The 18,726-nt window shown below is 39.8% G+C and overlaps 1 long non-coding RNA gene across 5 annotated transcripts in view; it reads left to right on the top strand.

The window, feature by feature from the left end:
- Positions 1-18,726, top strand: part of LOC102899518 — a 280,549-nt gene that overhangs the window by 225,242 nt on the left and 36,581 nt on the right. For all 5 annotated transcript variants that reach the window (XR_006596442.1, XR_002741653.2, XR_002741652.2 and 2 more), the window contains one exon: positions 11,075-17,418. This is a non-coding gene — a long non-coding RNA (uncharacterized LOC102899518). The remainder of the gene's footprint in view (positions 1-11,074; positions 17,419-18,726) is intronic.

Raw genomic sequence — 18,726 nt, 5'->3', positions numbered from 1 at the left:
TTTCCTTCTGGAATGGCCTCCCAAATAAGTGGACATCAAATCCAACTCATGGTCTGGTTCTGAAGGAATCCAATTCACGGCAAGAGATTTTTAGCCTAGGTTCACCTGAAGCCCCCATGAACTCTTAAACCCTATGCTATCCTGCAACGTCCCTTAAAATGTGGCCTATGGAATAATTGCCTTAGAATTACCTGGTGACAACTGTTTAGAATGAAGATTCCCATATAGTCAGTGATATTGTAATAGCATTGTACTGTGACAGATGGTAGTTACACTTGTGAGCATAACATAATATAGAGAGAACATGAGTCCCTATGTTGTCTACCTAAAACAAATGTAACACTGTGTGTTAACTACATTCAGATAAAAAAATTAAAAAGAAATAAAGATGTAGTAGAAGGAAAAGAAAGAAACAAAGAAAGGTAGAAAGATTAAAATAAAATAAAATAAAATAAAATAAAATAAAATAAAACAAAACAAAAACAATATTCCCAGGCAGATGGGTGTTAAACACACTGTAGCTTGAAAATGATTTCAGTATTTTGAAGCCCAGTTAAAATTTCCAAGGCTAAGGAGAATTCTCTTTCTACATATAATAATTATGTATCATTTCAAGTCACTTAGACTGTCCCTGAATGATTCTCTGCATTCTTCTTTTGTGTATGTGTGTACGTTGCCTATGCTATATGCCTATGCGTATGATTACACTTTAGTATCTTATAGCATATCAAGAGTATTCTAAGAGCTGAAATAAGAAAACTTTCTAATCGTAGAAAAACAAAATCCAAGGAGCAGAAGAAATGTCTTGAGGCAATGGATTTTTGATCCTTCATTCTCTATCTACCAACAATTTCCCATGAGGTCCTGGAAAGGCCAGTTAACCTCTTAGTGCCTATGCTTCCTTATGTGTTAAATGGGACTCATAACCTTTATGATGTAAAGGCACTAAACAGATGAATTATTTAATATTAGATGATCTATAATCTGCCACACAATATTATTTTGAAGATGCCCATGCATTATTGATTGCTGAATGCACTTACATTATTAGAGTATACAGTCTCACAAATTTCAGATATTATACACACTTTTTACTAGGTGGCTATAAGCTCCATGCTGCGAGATATTTTTAGCTGAAGTGAGTTAATCCTAGCTGACCCACACTGAAATGTTTTAGGGCTCTATGAAAATGATAAACCTAATCTTCATAGTGGATGATAAATATTACTGTATTTATCTGTAGGTCAATAAAACTTTGGCATTCAGGGATTTAATATCATGGTTTGTATTCTTTATTAACAACCTCAGAGGTTCATGTCACAGAGTAATCTGCAGTTCTATGGTGGCATAAATTTGAATTGTATACACAAAGAGCCTGATATGTGGAAGCCAGTCTCAATAGTGCCGAGGGGAGCTAGCTAGCTTCTCTTCACTTGTGCTCACCTTAGCCCTGTTCTCTTCTCTCAGATGCAGTAGCTGTTCTTAAGTGATAAAACCTTAGTATATTTGTGAAAAATGGCTCTTCTGGGAGAAATAAACCATTCCTAGTGCTGGTGATGAAACTGAAGAAGTCTAAGAAGTGCTGCTTCTTAGCCAGAGAAGAGAGATTTTTAATAACGTAAGGAATGGAATGTTGCACTTGGCAGATTTAAGTCCTTGATATGATGGAGTCCACCAAATGGGTATATGGAAACCAGAAAATTCACTTCATGAAATTATTTTAGCGAGCGTCCTCACCAAATCAAAATTTCACTCATTTGTGCATTTTTATTCTTTTTTGAAAATGGCTAATCTGAGCATCAGAAAAGAAGTTTTCAATTTTACTTTGTAGCATTTTATAGAAGTTATACGTTATGTTAGTGTCCTTTCTCATTTCTTTGATCAATTTTAATAGTGTTTTAGTTAATTCTTCTGCATTCTGTAGGAGGAAATCACACAATTTCCAAATGAAGGGGTTACCGCCTACTTTTCGACATTTGAACCATTAAACTTCTTATTTTGTTGTGCTGTATGAGCACTTCAGAAATAATGTTAAAAAATAGATACACTTGACATGTTCTATTGTTCTCAACTTGAATTGAAATATTTATGGAGTTTCCCAAAATGTGTTTTATAGAACAATTGCCCTCCTTGAAGAAAGAAGTCTATGATAAATTAAACTTTAGAAACATGCCATACTCTGTCCCCATGTTAGAGAGTCAAAGAGTATATTCACCCATTTATTAAATGTGCTCAGAAGCTCTATAGTTTAATCTTCTATGGTTTAATTTTATTTAATCCTGGGATAAACAATCCTCCAGAAATTAAAAAAAAAAAACAGGGAAATTTTTTAATGTCTTATCAAGCCAATAACTTTGATAACACATTAAAGGAAAAAAAAGTATTTAAAGCAGTATCAGTTTTTAATTTCATTCTTAAGCAAGTTGGCTGATATGTCACCAATCAGTGTGAGAGCAGCAGTGTTAAGGAAAACCCCTGCTACAATGTCTCTAGTGGTCACTATAGAATGGACACTAAGCCCTCCAACCATTGAAATGAAGTCATGAGTGAAAGGTTTCCAGAGTGAACAATTTCCATGGCATGCCTGGCTGGCTCAGTTGGTAGAGCATGTGACTCTTAATCTCTGGGTAGTGAGTTCAAGCCCCACATTGGGTGTGGAGCCTACTTAAAAAAATGTTTCTTGCCAAAGTGGACAATTCCCATAAAAACAATATGAACAATTATTGCACTAAAGACTCTTGACCACTAAATTTTGTTGACTACTGAGACAAAATATACCTCTATTTCATTTTGCAGACTTACGGATTAGTCTAGCTGAAGAACCCTAAGCCAAAATGTATAGAATTTTTATCCATTTGCAAGTAGTTTTCCCGTTTGAACCATGATGTTTTCAATTCTTTGCTGGGTGATTGCATTATGCAACCCATGACCCTCCATTTCAGATTGTCTTGTTCATCAAAGCCACCTTGTCCATAAAGAATTGGCTACATAATAAACTTTATACAGACAAACATATGAAATACATTTATATAAATAAAAATCCCTTTTCTCTTTCATAACTTGCGTGTCCATATAAAAGTTAGTTTTATAAATGTTTAAAAATTCGCTGGTGCTGGTTGCTTCTATTTAGTTACATCTCTGTTCTTCGGTGAGATTTGCTTAAAGTATTCTTTTGTTTGTTTCTTGGTCAAATTTTGAGATCATACATTTTTTTTACTATATTTTGAGACAGTCTATTTTGTTAATTATCCTTCAAAGATTTAAACACTTCACCATGTTAAGTCTACACTGCAGTAATTTTGGATAACCTTAAATTTTTTCCTATTTCAGTCATATTTATTCATATATTTAGGTTTTCTATATTCTCTGTAATCAATATTGGTAGTGTTAATTTTCCTTAAAAGTATCATTATTTCCAGATTTGGGAAGTCCAAGAAATATCTTTTACTCATGGCTATAATGAATAAAAACAGAAAGTACGCTGTACTACCTTCCCGCTAACCTTTTCCTCACATTGGGAAGGGAAAAAAAACAGAAGAGAAGGATAGTGACAGTAGTAAGATCAAAGGTGCACCGAAAGAGACCTGCTGTGGGAGAATGGAATAGAAAAAGCTGCTTTATTATTCCTTTCCACAGACCTCGTATTAAAAGACGAGTTATTATATAAGAAAAGTGAAGGCAACTATTACAAGGCAAAGGATGTGCTGTCCCAGGTTTAGGCAGGCCACTGTCAACCAAGTTTCTTCAACTATAAAAAAAGTATTTATGTTAACTATATTCAACTTTTTGTAAGAGAATTAGGTCTACATTTCTCTGAAATACAACCCGATATAAATATAAACTAGTAGTATTATTTTATAAATTTCATATGTTCCAATCCTGACTCATTCTCCTCTAGCAAATTTCCGATTTTAAATTATAAAAGATCATTTTTTTCCGTGGGGCAGATGACCCAGAATGGTACAAGTTGATGACAGGTTCTGGCTGACCATAGGACTATCCAAAGAAAAAAGTGCTTACATAATCAGTTAATATATTCATTATTACTGAAAATGAGCTGTGATCACCAATATTGGTCTTCTGGAACAATTTTTAAATAAAATTCAGCAAATAATTGTAACTTTAGAACTACTACTGCCCTCCCTGAGTCAGTACTACGTGTAAAAAAAAAAAAGGAATATATATTTAAAAGATGTGATACCTTGACAAGAAATGTGTTCAAAAGAGAGAAAGATATTGGCCTGCAGCCCAACTACCGGTCTTCTGTTCATTAACATCGCTTTCTATGTACCCTTCTATCTAACCTGCCCAACTCCTGCCTCCATGACCTAGGCAATTTTTGGTTGGTTCTCTAGTCATGGCTGCTGGGAAAGTTATTTGATTTCTTTCCTATTTTTAACATCATTTCCCTCTTGTTTTACATTTTGCCTACTGTTTTGTTCACAGTGGCAACATCTCCCCAATAAAGAGGATTTATACTTCCTGAAAGCCGTCATTTAGACATTCCACAAATGTCTCTAACTTTCTCTTGCCTCTACTCCTGTGGGTGGCAAATAGTATTTTGGTCATTAAAAGCAAGAATTGAGAACCAAGGGAAAAAAAGTGTACTTAATTGAAGCCCAAGGTGTTAAGACCATGGAAATATCATTCCACAGCTCATTAAAACATCCATAGACGTGAATTTCTCTAGAGGAAATTAACCAAATGAAATGTCCATGCTCCATGCTATCTGTAGGCATCAATTTGCATAGCTGCAGAGAGTGAGGAGGGGGAAGTGCCAGTGGTCCTGCAGACCTGTGGGTTAATCTGCATATCAGATGCCCCGAACTGGGGACATTACATTAAAAATGAACTCCACGAATTTCATGAGCTTATTTGGGAGTGTGTGTATGACAAGGAGGACCTGCTCATGAATGTAAAGCATTTAGATAAGCAGAGGCAACAGACGCACAATAATGGCTGTGCTGTAGAGGTGCAAATCTAATTTTCTCATATCTTCCTCCCTCCCCACTGGGTAACCCGATTTCTTAAGATAAAATGACTGAGATGTTTCAACAAAGACCAAGAAAATCGGGTGAACAACTGTAAATAATTGACCTATGCTGTGAGGCACACAGAATTACATGACACTTGGGAAACTAATAATATTTATTTACAAATTACCTTGAACACTGGATCCTTACATTCTTCCTATGCTAGGGGTATTGTTTTGATTACTTTTCCACTTTTCAGATGGAATAAACAACCCAGGCTCGGAGATAGATATTCAATGACTGGTCCTTTGCTTTATAGCTACTAAGCAAAGAACTGGGACCCAAACCCTGGTGGGTGACCTCCAAACACCACGCTTTCCCTGCCTTTGGCAGTTACCAACCTTGTGGGAAGGTACGATGCACCCACGTGAAATAACAGAGAATTAAGCAGAGCACATAAGGGGGACACTGGGTGAGTGTCCTCCCTTTGCTGACAAACTGCAGCTGGTGGATCCAGATGGCATATTTGACTATTAGCAGCCGACTCTGAAGCAATCCTGAGACTAGCTTGAAAGGTTCTTCTTAACCTCATTTAGTGGGACACCCATACGAAAAATATTGTTACATATGTCTGTAAAACATGTATTGACTCAATCTGCAAGCAATGCTTGGATTTGCCTTCCACTTGTGGCTAACATATGAACCCAGTGTGGCTAAAGACTCTTCAGGCCCCTTTGGTCCTGGCTGTTCTCTACCTCAAAAGGTAAACAAAATCTCCAAACTTTCCCTTTCTCACACATCACTTCATGTATTTTGAAAATTGTTATTGAAATGCTTGAAAGTGGGGCACCTGGGTGGCTCAGTCTGTTAAGCCTCCAACTCTTGATTTTGGTTCAGGTCATGATCTCTTGGTTAATGGGATCGAGACTCATGTTTGGCTCTGCATTGACAGTGTGGAGCCTGCTTGAGATTCTCCTCTCTGCCCGTTTCTCGATCTCTCTCTCTCTCTCTCCTCTCTCTTTCTCTCTCTCAAAATAAATAAATAAACATAAAAAAAAAACACTTGAAAGTTAGAGCATTCAAAGGAATCCCCCACCCCCATGTTTGAGTGCTCTCTCAACTTGGGATTTAGACTCAGAGACTCTGACCATTTCTTATAACCATCATTGTTCCTTACTGAATTTTCCCAAAAGGTATAGATGGGAGTTAGTTCTAAAACGTTCAGATCATCAGAAAGGATAAACAGATTTTCTGGGTGACTCCTTCAGCCTGTTACAAATTACTTTTTAGGAGAGGACATAAGGTTCTTCTCTCCCTTATAATAAATGCCAGCTATTGGATCATTGTTTCTAAACCATGATTAGAGCTGTCCTGAGAGCCTCATGCCAGGTTCCCTTGGCCTTCTACATTAGCATATAGTTGCATGGTTTCTTCGTTCCAGAAAAAAGCCCTGAGACAACTCGGCTGTCAAAAATATGTTTTTCCCTAAGTGGGAGGTCAATAGCATCTTCATATCCTCGGCCGAGAAGAAGAAATGAGATGCCAAGTGTGACACCCACTAATCATCTACCTTTCAGGGCTTGATTAGGTAATTTTCTTCTAGAATGAAGAAGCTGACAGAAATGCTTTCAAGATGGAACGAGGGCTTGTAAACCTGCCTGACTTATTATTTTCTGCCTGAAAGCAATAAACATCTGTTTTCTTGATAAAGTAACCAGGTTCATATTTGAGGAGAACAAGGTTATAGTTGGCCTCCCAATTATTGATTCTTCTTGAGAACATTGCCCCGGGGGCTCTTTGCAGTGAAACACTGAACTTTACCCCAAGTCCTCCAGATTCCCTTACATAGTCTGTCAATAGCCCAAATTCCATGCCGTGAGACATTTTTTTTCATACTATAAAATGTTGGCAAATCTGTTGAGCACGAAAAGTAGATACTAGCTGTTCACTTTGATTGAGATATTGGAGCAGGCCAAAGCTTAGGGAAGAGACTCTCACATATAAATAAGTTTTACTCCTGAATAGCCAGAAGTCATTTCCTTGGACTTAGATAAGTAGAAAGGTCTAGAAAGAGATGGGATTGTCGTGTGTGTGTGTGTGTGTGTGTGCATGTGTATGTGTGTGTATTGTGTCTGAGTCTTACTATCACTTTTAGAATATGCAGACTTGTTTCTTGACTAACAAAAGTTTATTCTATTATTTACCATGTTATATGTGTAACAAAACAAACTATTCTTTTATTCATTCATTTATTCAACAAAGCTTTTTGAGTATATGTGGCAGACATTCTTTCAGGTACTTAAGAAAAGGTTAAGAAACAAAAGACAACAACCCCTCTCCTCCTGGAAACTTAGATTCTAGGCAATAAATAACAGCACAGTAAATAAGGAGACTGCACATTGGCGGGGGTGGGGGGCAGGATGAACAGAATAATGGAAATCAAAAGCCAGACAGAGGTAGTAAGTAGAAGATAGTTGGGATTTTTAAAAGAATGATCAGAATTGCAACGTACTGAGAAGGTGACATTTGAGCAAAGGCTTGATGGATGTGTGAGGGCTATCCATACGGGTCTTCAAGGAAGAACATTCTAGGGAGAAGAAAAAGCCAGTGCAGGGCTAGAAGGGCAAGAAGGCAAGAGCATGTGTGGGAAGTTCAAGCAGCATCAAGGAACTCAATATATCTGGAGAGAAGTGATCAAGCAAGGAAGTAGCCGGATTTAATGTCAGAGAAGTAAGACTGAGAGGCAGAAAGGAGTAGACTTTTTTGACTGTAGTAAGAACTTTGGCTTATACTCTGAACGAAATGAAGTCTTTTACAGGATATTAAGCAATGGAGCCATATGAACTGACTTGCATTTTAAAAGAATCACTCTAGGGGAACCTGGGTGGCTCAGTCAGTTGAGCATCTGACTTCAGCTCAGGTCACGATCTCACGGTTTGTGGGTTCAAGCCCCGTGTCAGGCTCTGCGCTGACAGCTCAGATCCTGGAGTCTACTTCAGATTCTGTGTCTCCCTCTCTCTCTGCCTCCCCAACTCATGCTCACTCTTTCTCTCTCTCTCTCTCTCTCTCTCTCTCTCAACAATATATAACATTAAAAAATTTTTTAAAGAATCGCTCCATTTGCTTTGCTAAAAGAGACTGTGGATGTCGGGAAGCAAGTATGGAATCAAGGAGGTGTTTCAGGAGATTATTGCAACAGTCCAAGCAAGAGGCTCAGGAAAGTGTGATAGTGGTAGTGAGACATGTAGAGCTCTGAATACATTTTGAAGAATCAATAGGATTTCATGTTATGTTGGATGTGAGATGTGAAAGAAAGAGTCAAGGATGACATCAAGATTTTTGGCTTGAGCAACTGGAAGGATGGCGATGTATCAACTGAGATGGGGAAAATTGTGGATGAAATAAACTTGGGGGGAAATACCATAATTTCAGTCTTGACATGTTATGTTTGAAATGCCTATTAGATATCCTAATGGAGATGGTACATAGCAGCTATATTTATACATGTGGATTTCAGATGGAAGATCAAGTGGAGGCATAATTTTGGTATAATTGTTTTTATTGTTTTAGTTTTTTTAAATTTTTTTTAACGTTTATTTATTTTTGAGACACAGAGAGACAGAGCATGAACAGGGGAGGGGCAGAGAGAGAGGGAGACACAGAATCTGAAACAGGCTCCAGGCTCTGAGCAGTCAGGACAGAGCCCGACGTGGGGCTCGAACCCACGGACCGTGAGATCATGACCTGAGCCAAAGTCGGACGCTTAACCAACCGAGCCACTCAGGCACCCCAGTATAATTGTTTTTAATGTTTATTTTAGAGACAGACAGTGCATGTGAGCAAGCCGGAGAGGGGCAGAGAGGATCCCAAACAGACTCTGTGATGCCCACAGAGAGCCCTATGCAGGGCTTGAATTCACAAACAGAGAGATCATGACCTGAGCCAAAGTCCAACGCTTAATCTACTGAGCCACCCAGGCCCCCCGATTTGGTATAATTTTTAGGTATGTACGGTAATTAAAATCATACTGCTGGAGGACATCACCAAAAGAATAAATATAGACGGAGAACAAAAGACTGAGCCCTGGAGCATGCGAAAGAGGTCAGAGATAAGAAGAGGAACCAGTAAAGAAGAAAAAACAAGACAGCATGGTGTTCTAACCTGTAGCAAGAAGGCGAGAGTTACTAAATGTACAGGAATGTGTAATTAGTAAGGTAGAGACTGAAATAGACCACTGGATTTAGCAATGTAAGTCTCATTGGTGACCTTGAATAGGCTGTGTAAGAATGAGAATATGGCTGGTGACAATAGATGTGGAGAGCCTGTGTAATTTCTTTGCAAATAAGTACAAAAATTGGGGGGAATGGAATCAAAATAAGTTTTTTGTTTCCTAAGAGAAATAATGATGTTTACATGCCATGCTGATGGAAAAATCCAGGACAGAGGCGGGGGGAAATGATGCAATGAAGAAGAGAGGATTCCTAAAGGAGTCCCTGGGGTAAATGAAAGTCGTTGAGATGTGGGGCACAGGATGGATTAGTTTGGATGGGAGCATAGGTCTTCCATCTGTGGTTATAGGTAGACAGAGTAGGTGGGGGCAGATGTGGATTAGTGGGTAGAGGTGGTCATGTGAGTCTTTTGAATGCCTCTGTTTTCTGAGTGAAGTAAGAAGCAAGGTTATCAGGTCAACATTATAAGGAGAGGGGAGAAATTTTTGAAGGTTTGAAGAAAGGAGAAGGTGACATATAGTTGTTTATACCTTTGATCCTTAAAGTGAGGTCCTCGGGCCAATAGTCTTGGCATCTTAACAGGATCCCAAAGCATTTCACATGCACATTAAAATTTGAGAAACTCTGGTCTTGACAGTCATAGTGGAACAAGCGTGAGCTTTTGGTCCAAATAAACTGAATTCTAACTCTGCCATTTAGAAATCAGGTGATTTTCAGAATGTTACTTAACCTCCGTGTATAGGTTTCCTCGTCTGTAAATTGGGGAGAACTATTAATATTAGTCTAGTAGAAATAAAGGGGGTTGTGTTAGTAGTTGTAATAACAATCAGTAACATTCACTGAGTGCTTTATCTGTTGAAGTCTTGGCAGGAAACAATTCACTCACATGGTTTCAATAAGCGGTTCTCAACTCTGGCTTCATTACCTGCAGAGGTCTTAAACAACACAAGCGCCCAGGCCCCAACCCAGGCCTGTTACATCAATCTCTGGGGATAGGGGCCCAGGCATTTGTAGTTTTCAAAAGCTCCCTTGGTGATGATAATGTGCAGTAAGAGCCGAGAACCACTGCTTTAAGTGAGTAGATTTTAATGAAGGGACTACTTACAGAGATTTGGGCAGAGTTAAGGAAACAAAAATGGGATGTTCACGCACTCAGGGAGCAGAAACAGAGGGAAGACATTAACCTTTCTGGGCTGCAGAGACAAGGGGAGCAAACGGGGTCACTGCAGCAGCGAAGGAAGGGCCGCCAGGTGGAGTTTCATAATGGAGGGACTGGGTTACTGCCAGAGAAGTGAGTAGAGGAGGGCAGGAAGGAAATTCTCCATTCTCTCTCTCTCTTCCTACCTTCTGCTTTCTGGACGCTTCCTCCCATTGGCTGGCCCCAAACTGAAGCTGGCAGGCAAGGGAACCTGCGTGATGTCGTCCTTTCTTTCCTGGAAAGGGACCAGGAGGAAGAAGGTGGGAGAATGAGTAGTGGGAGGCAGGGGGTTGCCGGGGGTCAAATGGAGAATAATCACCCCAAGCACTTACTATGGACCAGCTCTCTTCCAAGTGCTTCACATGTATTAACATTTTAGTAAGTGGCTTCATTCTTTTTTCATTAGAATTCAGTACTTTTTTATTGAACAAGGGATATGTTCCAGGTCAATTAATTATGGGAGACAGTTAAATATTTCAAAGTTTTCATGCACACTATCACCAGAAGAGTGCTTTGAATTATTCTTCAGTAGTAAGGCTGAAGCCCAGAGCTCAGCAGGCACATTCTCTAGGCCCCTAGTAGATTCTTGGTAATCACTTGGTTATAGAAATAAAATCTGGATAATGAGACAACTTGCTTTTGTCCTAATGACCCAGCTTTCTAATTTGTCTTAGGAAAACACGATAGAGAAAGACACAGAGGGCCCCCAAGCTGCAGATCCTGCCAGAATTCTAAGGCGTTTTACGTGAACTACATGAAGAAGTCGACAAGACCAACGATATTTATAAGTGTTCTCTGTTGTAAGATATATTTTGATATAATTAACAACAGTTCTGAGAAAACGGGCAGGACGTTTGAGGAAACAGGCAGGAGAGGACAACTGGCTGGAAAGAGGCAGATGAAGAGTTCCATCTGGCAAAGATAGAGCACAAAAGATAATCTGGGTCACATTTTGGAGCTATTGATTAAGAGGTAACCAACAAATACTAACAGATTTCCCACTCAGAAGAGGGAGATTTACTTATTTTGGCCCAGAGGCTAAAGTCAAGGCTATAGGTGGCTCTCCGTGGACTCCTCTGGAACATTGTGGATGGGAAAATAAGCAGTACTCGTGGAGGTAATGTGTCAGGCAAGGCTCGTCTCGGGCAACAACCACTTTCCTCTGCAGTGACCCCCATTTCGCTTGTGGATCAAAAAGACGTAGCCAGGAAAAGTGAGGACTGGGACTGGGCACCCGGGGTGGGGCCGAGCTGAGCCATCGATCAGAAGGAACACAAGTACAGTCCACACAGGGCAGTTCTGCAGCATTTGCTCTCCAGCCTTTTGCTTCCTCTGACTGCATTCATCGTTGCCTTACCAGGGGTTAGATCAATCTATTGCCTTTAAAGCTTGTGGTAAAGCATCTCTTTTGAAGAATGTGCTCTGAGGGAGAGATCATACTTCTTTAAAACCACCTTCTGTCGGTCTGTTTGTCCAATGCAGGTTTCCCAGATGCCTCATTAGACTTTCATTCCAAGAGCTGGCTTTCAGACCACATTGAGCAAATCCTCTTAAAGGTGTTAGTTGGCATATCATCTTGTTAGAAGTTTCTAGAGAAGAGAAAAGTCTACTAAATTCAGAGACATTCTTTCCTAATATTGGAATTCAAGCACCGTGACAAGTCTATGAGAGAGAGAAATTGTTCTCGAAGCCTGCCATACCCAAAACGGTTTAGACTGCTTTCACATTCCGATACTCGACTAAAGAGTTAATGAAGACTGTGTCTTAGCACCGGTGGTATTTATTTAACGTGCACTGTAATCCCAGCTGACACTTCCTAATGAGTTTATTGCTGCTGTGGAGTTAAAGCTCCCCCACTCAATAAGCATAAACTTGAGTGTCAAAAATGAAACATAGTCGGCCCTGGTGCTTAAATGGCCTGTATCGATCCTCCGGCAGTCTAACTGCTGTAGTCTGGTGCCAGTTCTCTAATTTGTGCCCTGAAGTGTGCAGCCACACTTGATTTAGATGTCAGAATGAGGCAGCACTCAGTTTGAGAAATCAGCTGAAACATTCTTAAAAAAATTGGTCTGGATAGCTTCACCTTGCATTGTCAAGATCATTGCTCTCGTGTAAACAAGGGGCTAAATAATATCATTCCCATAGACTTTTTTGAGGGTGTTTTATCAAAGGAAATGTCCTCAGAGTCAAAGCTTGCTGTGTTTTGTGCTTTATCTGTACAGAAAATTCCATTTAGAGAAATTTAATGCCAAAGCTGTAAGATCTGCATTCCTAGAGAATGACTATTTAGGGCATTGTCTTTGAATATGAAGTAAACACACACTGAGAATGTTTGTATGAGGTTCTTTCAATGGCCAAGATATGCTCACTATTCCTAGGAGTCAAAAGGACTCAGACAACTTAAAGATGTGTGGCATCTGCAAAACACCCCTATGTTCATAGCTATATTCCTGTCTCAGAGAAATCATCTGCCATTTCCAATGACATCAAAGACGGTGGTTGAAGAGCTAACAGCAGGAAGGTCAGCCAAATTTCTACTTAACACTGGCAAAACACGAGAGAAGCTCATGATCTCCTTCAAAGTTCAAATGAAAAATTCAAACGCTTAGAATTATAATCTCGACTTTAGAAGAGACTTATAGATCAACTACTTGTTATGACAAAAGAAATACGTGCCCCGCAAAAAAACTGAAGTTAACTTGTCCAAGGTAAAGAGCTTGCCAAGAGGTAAGGAAAGGACTCCAATTCAAGTCCTGGTCCCCAAACTTTGTCTAGTAGGTCGACTTTTTACTAGAATGGCGTGCATTTTACTTTAATCACATAACTTCCAGGGAAAGGGTCTTCACTTTCTTTTTGTTGAAGTTTGATATTGTTACAGAGATAACCTCGATGTTCTGAAAAAGTCATTAGCAAAGTGTTTTTCAGATTTCCTGTTCTTAGAAAGCATGCTTTCCTAAGTTTTTCAGTCTACAGGTTTCCTTCAGTTTTCTTGACACATGAGATATTTTGATAACTGTTCTTTACCCTAAAATATTTGATCGTATACAGTGTCATGTAAATGCACAGTGTCAGTTTTAATCCACCCTCTCGGCAGTCAGCAAACTTGTAACCAGAAAACCGGAAGCTACAACCGCTCTGGTGATCAATAGTACAGGTTTTTTGAAATAGAACAACTGAGTATTAGAAATGGATTTCTTTGGTTAAAGTAATGACTAATCACCTAGCATAATAGGTGCCAGAAATAAGTTCTCCATGACGAATGGTTTTCAAGCTTCATGGTTAGGCTAAAATAGTTTAGGGACACTCCACATTTGCATAAGAAGGGTACAGGAATATTGCAGATTCTTTAAATTTACCCTTGAAAAGGGCACCTGAGCCTGTATTCTCAAGTTGTCCTGCATCCAGACGAGTCAGTTATAAGCTTGATGAATCTCGCTTCAGAATTCTTTCATCAGCCACAAGTAAATCGGTCATTCAGGGTGTGGTCAGGGCATCTAAAAGGAGAGAGGATATCTAGGAGGACCGAAGGTCCTGGTTTGCTTGGGACTGAGAAGTTTCCTGGACTGATGAGTTCCATGCTGCCTGGACCGAGGACAATCCTGAGCAAGCTGGGACCATTGGTACCTTACTCTGCGGTTCTGTGAATTGTTAGGTTGCCTGTTTGCTGGTAAATGATGATCTGTGTGTGAGAATTTGGTCTGACACTTGCTTTAATTTTACAAATTACCTGATAATTTCGTTGAGGGAAACCTTATATTTATAACACCTATTCCTCACTGTTGGTGCAACCAGTATATTTTTTAAAAACCTGGTGGTTTTGTGGCCGAATTGACCTAGGGGCATATGCAACAGATTGAGAGGGGTGGAGAACACATTTTACGTCATACTGGTCTGGATATTTGTGTACCTATAAAGTCATATAAATGAAACCCTACACAAACACAAACAAACAAAATGCAAAAACATACATATACGTAACCTGTAAGAAAGAGGCAAAAATTATCTTATGATCTTGTGGCTAGCAGCCATCAAAACCTTAACTCTTTATATTATATTGTATTTATAAAAAGTTTTATATTCTAAAAAGTTTATATTATAAATTTATATTATAAAAAGTCTGTACATGGAGGGAAACTTCAAGGGTCACACCAAGCAAGATCTTGAGAATTGTTCGAAATGACTGAAAACCCCTTCACCCAGGTGTACATTTACGAGACTACACTTAACCATGACGAGCAGTTTACTAATGTATAGAATAATCTATAGATTCTATAGAATCACTGTAATGTACACCCGAAACTAATATATCATTGCATGTCAACTATACTGGCTTTAAAATTAAATGTGAAAAATAAAAAAATGACTGAAACAAAGATAGTAATATACAGTTTGGTTTCTTAGAACATGAAGAATCTCCCTTTTTATATTTAACATAAGGAAAAAAATACAATTTGCCTTGCCTTTTCCCTTACATAGTGATTATTTGCGTGGTGCTGAAACTTCCAAAAGAATTACAGAGAAAGGCAAAAGCAATGCTAAGAGAGTACATTTTCAAAGAAGAATGCTTCTTCTGAGGTGTCACGGCTGAGCCTTGGAGAACTTGTCATTTTGTAGCGTGGATAGTGTAGGTCCTAACGCACAAGCATCGCTTGCCAGTAACCTAACTGAATGTCTGCACTGCATTTTAACCCAACGTGGCCCGACGTGGTCACTCTCAGATGGAGTGAAGCTATTCCCAGTGGTCTGCAGGGTCCTTTTGTTTGCCTGGATCTTCCATTATTTTATGAGCACAGTATTGAGCATGGAATGCAACCGCCCACTGAAATGGCAGGCCTTTCGTCTCAACACAGTGCTCTCAAAATTATTACAGAGAAGAGATTATGCTAAAGGTTTCACAGACACCGAAAGGCAGCCCAGCGGCAGCTATACTCTACTTGCAAATTAAAATCCGAGCTGTGAATTTCAACAAATTAGATGAATTTGGCTAATTGTCTCTGCAGTTCATTACTGATGAGTCACGAACTTAACATATTTCTGGCATTTTCAGACTCTGGGGTATCTTTTTAACAGGTACCTGCTGGGGCCAGACTGTATTTCCAGACCATTTTGCTAAGCAGGTCATGAAAAGCCCTGGAAGGCCATCCTTCTCATCATGGGCTTTTTGTCCAGCTACACTATGAAAAGCAAAATTAACACTCAGGCCACTAATCTGATCTTTTCCTCCCCCCCGCCCCTTTAGGGTTCTATGATACATCCCATACCACCATTCCTGGCCTAACCACAAAGTCATCATCTGGGTTACTCACATGATCCTCTCATGTCTTCAATTCATTTAGGCCTTTAAGACTGAAGGATGAGCGGATTTTGTGAGAGTTTCAGATTCAGCCTCATAGGGCTTATCATCTCAGAAAAAAGCAAGTAGGATAAGGGTAAAATCAATCATTATCGGTCAGCGATTGAGTTGGAAAGTTTATTTCAAGGGAGAGAATAGCTGGGCTGTTGGAGGTTTCTCACTCAAGGAACAGGAGTTTTTCTATGCTTTCAGTATGGGTTTCTAGTGGCAAATCAGGGAAATAGCCTTGGGTTCTGTGGGACAATCTGGTGGAGATCTGAAGTGACAAGCACGGGAAAGGATGAGAGGAAAATGGCCCCACCTCATAGTGTCTCCCTCCTTCCTGATTTCCAGCAACAAGATGGAGCTAAAACCACCCATTGCTACTTGTTCACAACATATTATCTACTCCTCCATGCACTCTCCTCAAGAGATTTCTTCACCCCTTATCGGCTTCCTGGGGGGTGCATTTTAGCCAGATTTCACTGGATTTCAATGGATAGGGGGTGGGACGTTTCATTCTATAAGACCTGTTTGGAGCTTCTCATCTTACATATGGCCCTGTTCAACTTTGGATTTAGCAAGAAAAACATGAGCCACCCAGCACACATTTCAGAAAGATCACCTAGTTAGGTTCACAACTTACTAACACATACCAGGCAGAAAAATGAATTCCCCACCAACCAAATAACTGCTCTTCATTAACTGGGTCAGTCAACTCTAGAGAGCTTAGGTAAATTAAGAACTATATACACATATATTATAAAGTGGAAGTTCTGAAGTCTAATTTAAGAACACTCAAATATCTTTTTTTTTTTTAAAGTAATCTCTACACCCAACGTGCAGCTCAAATGCACAGCCTCCAGATCAAGAGTTGCATGCTCTCTGGCCGACCCAGCCAGGTGCCCGTCAAGTATCTTTTTGAATGAGCAGAACTGGATAGTTCAGAGGTTACTCTAACTTTGAGCATGCATTCTCCTGTGACCTTGGCAAGGAGTGCTTTCCCTGGGTGATTTCCAAAATATTAACAGGGCACAAATTATAGTGGACTCAACCACGCATCAGCAAGACTTCCAGCTTTGAACACCAGGGTGCTGCACACAGCACGTGAGGCTTCAGATCAGCCCTGCTGCCTCGGTGGTGGCCTCACTTGGCCGGGTGTACAGAAAACCTTGACTCAGTGTTTGTTCTACGATCTGACTCATTGTAACATGTTGATTGTCCCAAACAGGAACTAGAGACACAGTGTCCCATCTCCATCCCAGAGGTCAGGTGGGGCCAGCTCCCGCCTGACGCATCCCATGGGCTGAGCTTTTAGCTGTAAACTGCTGTGGATGGTCTGGCTTCTCTCAGAGATTGTGGGATAGAAGGGGCCACCACATTTTTTTCAGAGGTTTCAAAGGTTACTCAGTCTATTTTATAGACTCCCCCAAAGATGGTTATGATGACACACAAATTGTTCCTTCACAGTTTGAGCAATCATGAAATACGTCCCATAATTCCTCACCATTTCTGAGCTCTGGGCCAGTTCCAAATAATAAAAGCCATCTTTCTCAGTGACTGCCTTTCTCTGCTAGTTGTGAGGGACAAAGGACAGGGCACCACACTGACTGCGTGAAAACGTAAGCCACGTCTACCATGCTATTGATACTTTTCCTCTTCAAAAGCAGCGATGTCCCGTGAAAGGTAAGTAGCCAATTTATTTCATGCTCTGTCCTTCATTGTTAAAAATCCCACGGATGGGCATTAATTCATACTCCGCTATGGTTTGAATGTTACTTAAAAAAAAAAGATATTAGAAATAAAAATAGGGCTGTCTTCCAGACTCCCATCCCATTTAAATAAAATTCAATGTGCATTGGTAGATTGGTTAGATAGATTGGTTTGGGATTTATTATTCATTATTAAAAAGGGTTTCTTTTCAAGAGAGTCTCTAAATAAGAATTTTATGTATCCAGCTCCACTATTGTAACTTCAAAGGTTCCACTTAAAAAAAAATTCAATGTCTATCCAGCATTTAAGAAAAAATGTCTATTATTTATGTTGTGATCCAACTGGAATGACATTTCTGTGAATTGAATGTCTCAACCAAGCAGCGGTACAAACAGAATAAAGCAGGCGTAAACTCCTTCTTCATTTCTGAATTCTCTGCTCTTAGGTTGAGTGTGACTTTCCCACTATCAGGGAAGAAGACTGATAAACATTAAAGAATTAATGGATTGGCAAGCGATGCAACAGAGGCCAATGGAACAGTGATCAAATGGAGGAAAAAGAAAAAAAAAATCTCTTTTTCAGTGTCTCTGATAAGTGCTCAGGAATCCTGAATATAAGGCTGGGCACACTGATGCCAGAACAATATAGATTAACTCAAGGGAGTTAAAAGAACAGGAACGTATATGATTAGAAAGTAAGGAGAGTGATTTATGGGCAAAGACCCACAGAACTAAATACTGTCCGCATAGGTTACTTGAGCAGGAAGCCAAGCTTGGAAGTGACAGCTCAGTAATTGAAGAACACAGGAGGGAGAAGAATCTTTTAAGGGGGTAGAAAAAAAGGTTAAGTAGGGGCAGTGGAATGGAATAAAAGGCCCTTGTTTATATATTTAAAAGACCCTCGGAGACAACCTTCTGAATTCCAAATTAGCTGAGTCATCATAGGGGTCCCTCAAACTTGAAAAGATCAAAATGCCGAGCCATAAACCCCCGAAATGATTGTGTTTGCAGCTCAGAGAGGAAAAAGCAGAGAATAAAAATTCTGGTTAGATGTTGGAAATCTTTCCACTTCCAGATGGTGAGAAATATTAGATCATGAAGGAGGTCCCTGAGGGAATTGACAGAAATCACCGCGCAGCTCTTAAAAATCAGACTGCCCAAAGCAACAGAAAATGCAGCGGGGGAGAGGGCCTGTGTTAACAGAGATGAAAACAGACTCAGTTATATGCACTGTCTCTCCCCTCTCCAAACTGCTAGTCCTCCCTGTCACTGTTGGTGGCAC

Source organism: Felis catus, chromosome B1 (genome assembly GCF_018350175.1).
Source record: "Felis catus isolate Fca126 chromosome B1, F.catus_Fca126_mat1.0, whole genome shotgun sequence".
Lineage (NCBI taxonomy): Eukaryota > Metazoa > Chordata > Mammalia > Carnivora > Felidae > Felis > Felis catus.
Note: the sequence above shows the minus strand (reverse complement) of the source record. Positions and strands in the feature narration are given on the sequence as shown.